The sequence below is a fragment of the Aristolochia californica genome, unplaced genomic scaffold, assembly GCF_029961685.1.
Source record: "Aristolochia californica isolate CCGP_79_NKW_82.1479 unplaced genomic scaffold, dmAriCali1.0.hap1 SCAF_8, whole genome shotgun sequence".
Lineage (NCBI taxonomy): Eukaryota > Viridiplantae > Streptophyta > Magnoliopsida > Piperales > Aristolochiaceae > Aristolochia > Aristolochia californica.
The window spans coordinates 3,639,537-3,644,975 of NW_027182279.1; positions in this window are offsets into that span (position 1 = coordinate 3,639,537).

Below are 5,439 nucleotides of genomic sequence, written 5' to 3' on the forward strand. Positions count from 1 at the left end.
AAGTCTCTATAGCCGAATCCCATTAACTTCATTTTAATCTAAGCTCATGAAGGTGGAGTGTCAATGCTCAAGTTGGGAGGAAAAGATTCAAAAGTGGTGGGTGTCTGAAAACATAGTCCTGAAGCGGCTCAAGGGCTAAAGAACCATGTGCATGTCGTCATTGCAGTTCTAAAGGTGGATACTCGCAATGATCTTAACGAGATGCAAATGGAGTTAGAAGAGAAGCAGATGAGAATGGCAATTCTTGAGCGAACCGTTTTGAATGGGAAAATGGTTCCTACACACATAAAGATCAAGATTTTTGAACCAAAATCGTACGAGGGCTTACTAGATCTGAAGGCAATCAAGAACTTCTTATGGCAAGTTGAGTAGTACATCAAAGCATCAAATCTCACGGATGAGGAACTAAAGGTTAGGACTACATCTATGTTTGTCATTGATGATGTTATCTTGTGGAGGAGAAGAAGGGTTATTGATGTTGAGGATGGTGAAAACTCAATTGGCATTTGGGAATATTTCAAACAAGAGTTGAAGTGTCATTTCTTTCCCAAAGATGTTGATTATCTAGCTTGAAAGGAATTGCGTGTATTGAAGCAAAAAGGGACGATTCGTGAGTATATTTAGCATTTACTTCTTTAATGTTATGAATTTTTAACATGATCGGTGAGGATCAGTTGTTTTCTTTTCTTACAGGACTTCGTTCTTGGGCTGAAAAAGAGTTGAGGAGTCAGGAGGTGAAGACGCTTGCAACCATTTTAGCCACCTCGGAGAAGTTGACGGATTTTGAGAGAAAATCCAATGATAATGATGCCACATCTATGGATAAAAATGAGAACAATTGGAACCATAAGAAGAAGTCTTTTTGGAGACAAGCTTACGAGAAAGACGAAGGGAACCATAAAAATGGAGAAAAAAAGAAGAACTACTTGGAAACAGGTAATCCTAAAAATTGAAAGATTGTTTGTACTCTTTGTGAAGAAGATCACTTAGTGAAGGATTGTCTAAGTAAAAAGAAGCTATTAAATGCTATCAAAGTGGACAATGGAGTTAGGCAATCAGATAACGATCAATGTATTGAAGAATGGTCGAGAAAACCGTATTGGTTCGTTGATGTTGCTCAACTCAATTCGAGCAATGGTCGAGAAAACCGTAAGGCCTAAACTATTTTTTTTATGTGTTGCTAAATGATGGCAAGGTGAAAGCTTTTGTTGATTTGGGAGTTATCCACAACTTCATCTTGAAAGAGGAAACAAGATTATTACACTTAAAGTGGGAAGTGGTGGACAGTCAAATAAAAACTGTCAATTCGAAGCCAAAGTCATACTTAAGGTGGCCAAGCATATTCGTGTCATTGTTGGAAAGTTGGATTTTTAAATTTTGTTGTAGGTCCTTTGGATGATTTTAATGTAATCTTTGGGGTGGATTTCTTTTGTAAAAACAAGGCCTTTGCAATGCCCTATATGGGGATGATAAGGATTATGGACGAGGAAGGACCGTGTGCAATTTTCGGTGTAAGAGATTATTTTAAGGGGAAAGCAGCAATGCTTTCAGCCCTCCAACTTAATAGGGGTCTTAAGGGTGGAGAGTCTAATTTTCTTGTATATTTGGCAGGTGACAAAAAATAGGTTGAAGGTTGATCCATGCCGGTTGTTGATTTTTAGGATAACACATAAACACAAGAGATCTCAAATGAATGAGAGAAGAGAGAAACTCTAGCTCATGGGAAACAGGAGAGAAGGAAGCAGAAAAGAGAGAGAAGTGTATTGACGAATTTGAGCCAAGAGGAAGATGCTTGAATGTTCTACCCCATGACTTAGGTTATATTTATAGTTGTGTGAAAGTGTTTATAATGACTACTATGCCCTTAGGGCTATATGCTTCAAATGAAAAAAGACATAAGAGGATATACACCAACTTACATAATTATAATTATATGTCATATCTATAAAAGTTCTTATTTACTAGTCATGCCACCCTTACACACGTGGGTGCCTTTTAACACTCCCCCTCAAGTTGGTGTTTTTAACTCTACATTGCAAATAATCATGGTCAAGAAACTTGTGTGCTTGAAAAAAAAATTGATTGCCTTGCTTTGACTCATCTTGTTCTTGTTCACATCTTGTTTGTAATCTCCATCTTGTTCTCATCTTGTCTTCCCCTTACTTGGATATTCTAGTCACATAAAATTTTATTACCACAGCATGTGAAGTTCTTCATTGTTGGTTACCTTTGTCTTGTACTTTTTGTTCTACTTTCTCCCCTCAAGTTGGGGATCTCTTTGTTCATTACCAAGAGACCCAACTTGCACAACATAATGGTGAAAGAAGAAAAAACACTCCTAGTCGTACGATAAAGCTCCATACACTAGTCAAAATAGTCATAGTCTGAAACACACTATGCTCAATTTTAATAGCATAAAAATAACCCAATTTTAGGGCACAACAAAGAGACTACTCACTTTCTAAGGGTAACTCAAACTAAAAACACCTATTGGGTGAAAAATAACAAGACTTGGCTCAAGCTGGATGTTGGGCATACTCTTATACTTTTAGGTAGTGGTTCTATAGGCATTGTTCTGAAGTGATTTTAACAAACACAAATTGAAGAAAATACTTTGAGGGATTAAGGGTGTGAAAAGAAGATAGCATCTTTCATACTTCCAATGGAAGGAGCCGCATGATGCAGCTTTTTATACTTTCAAGTAAGAAATAAGCGTTTTTAAACCAATAGATGGATAAAAAAGAACCAGGTTTGACTCAAGAGGGAGATAAAAAATAATTCCTCAATAAACATGATGATTGAGGAAATTCAAAAAAAGTTCTCCACTAAGAAAGTTTATAGATGGAACATAATGATGAAAGTTTTCTAAAAATAGACTTCTCATATAAAACAATTACCTTTTAACACACTTTGACCAATTTGGAAAGCAAATATTCAAGAGATAAATTTTGGAATAAGGGAGATTTAGAATACTATTATTTGGAATTTAGAATGAGGAAACAATACTTTCTAGTACAAAAAATTTCATACTTTATAAAAAAGAAAACTACACTCATGATGGGAAAGACTTCTTTTAGAAAAACTAATGTAATGTGAAATCAAATAAAAGAAACTTTTGAGGAATGAAAGATACTCAAGTTGGTAAAATCTTAACTAGATTTTAAAAACAAATAGGAAAGTCATCCAACATTAGCAACTCAAAAAGTTCGGCATAAATTTGGATATTCGCATGCAATATGATACCAGCATGATCTTTGATACAAACTGTTAAGAAAATTGAGGTTTTTTGCTACTACATGAAACTTTTCTACTGCTTCAAATGTCGATTTTTCTTTTTATAAAAATCGTATTTCAACGCTTTTTTTTATTTAGAAACTAGAATCAAGGATGTTTCCAATGGTATATAATTTTTTTATATGAAACATATGGTAAAAGAGTGAAAATTCCAATTGAAAAAGAAGACTAAGAAAAAACGAGAAACTCCTTCCTTCCTTCCTTTTTTCTCCATCTCAGATCTTTGTCGGTTCTGATACCATGTTGATTTCTAGGGACAACACATAAACATGAGATCTAAAAGGAAGAAGAGAAGAGAGGAACTCTAGCTCTTGGGAAAGAGAAGAGAGGAACTCTAGCTCTTGGGAAAGAGGAGAGAAGAAACCAAGGGAGAGAAGGAAGAGGAAAAAAGAGAGAGATGTATGAACAAATTTGAGCCAAAAGGAAGAGGCTTGAATACTATACCCCATGCCTTGAGGTTATATTTATGGTTATGTGAAGGTGTTTACAATGACTATAATACCCTTAGGACTATATGCTTCAAAAGGAAAATACTTAAGAAAACATACACCAACATACATAATTACAATTCTATGACATCTCTATGAAAGTTTTCCTTATTTACTAACTATGCTACCCATACACACATGGGTGTCTTTTAACAAGTCTTTAACAAGAATCACCCTAGGAAGTTCTCCTAGCTTAATGTACCCATAAAATTACTCTCCCCCTAAAGTTAATCTTTTATTTCAAAGTTTTGTTCATCGCCCCCTTTTTTGTGATCATTTATTATCAAAAAAATATTTTAAAGGAAATAACTTGTGTGGAATTCTAATTTTTTGGATCAGTTGATTCCAAGAAACTCATAGTTGCACAATCACAATAAAAATTAGTCCTCATAAATAATGGGGGCAAGTATTGAAGATCTATACTACAATAAGATGGTTGAATGTCAAATTTTAGTTTAGCATAAGTAAGCCAATTTGAATTGCACTAGGTAAATTTAAAACATTCTTTAGAATATCATAGCCCTAGATAAAGATTACTTATGCCTATATCTCTACGAAAGTGTGAGAATCAAGCATATAAATCTTGCATATAATCAAATTCTAAATGATGAAATACAATTCTCAAGATATTGATAGAAATCCGACATGCAAGTGCATTACTTCCAAAGTACATGTGACCTAAATATTAATGTTTATTGTGCATTTAAGCAATAATTATCCTTTTCAACTCACCCCACTCATTAGCACTTACTATCCAAGTAAGGTCAATGACAATATATGCTTAATTTGCCTATATCAAGTGATTCAAGTGATCTTTTTATATATTCCTAGCCTATAAGAATTCCAATTAAGTCTCATAAACTAGGAAAAGGGCATCCTAAGTAGCTACACATCTAAGACTTCCACACGAATAAAATTTTGGAATGCATAGGCTCTAATGGTAATAGGACCTAAAAAATTTCTAATTATAATCTAATTGGGTTCTAATCCATTTCTATCGCATTAGGTTTATTCAGTTTGTGTAGAGAGGCATATAATTTCACGAGTTTCATTTATCTAACAAACTAACTTTTCCCTCAATGCATAAGTATTCTAATTCCAAGGAAATAGTTGATGTACACTGAGCTCATGTTAACAAAGCGGCTAAATTTATTATGTACTAAGCAGGGAACAGAAGACCTCAAAGACACAAAAGTCGCGACTACATTGTACTCTCACCCTTGGATCTCTTCGCCTAACTCGCTACATTAGGCAACCTTCGAATGGAATTCACTTTGTTTTGGGTGTAACTATTTTTAAAATTTGAACTGATGACTATGGATCATCTCGAATTGTGTTCTAGGTAAAAAAATTCACTCAAATAACACTAAGATTCAACAACCTATGTTTAAGGTTTCAAACTCATCAAATTTTGTAATCCTTAAATAAGTTGAAACTGTTGACGTAAGCTGACTCAAGTCTTTGATTTTGAGCGTTATAGGATGAAGAAATGTGCATTGCCTTCAAGAAACACACACTAGACATTGTTGATATTTAGGTTTCGTTTATTTAGTAGCTCAGAAACCAGTCTAACGGAGAGGCTTTAACGGTTTATCCTCATAAATATAGCCTATCAATTAAGTGAAAGATAAGGTAAGTATCATTCTCTGCTCAGTAG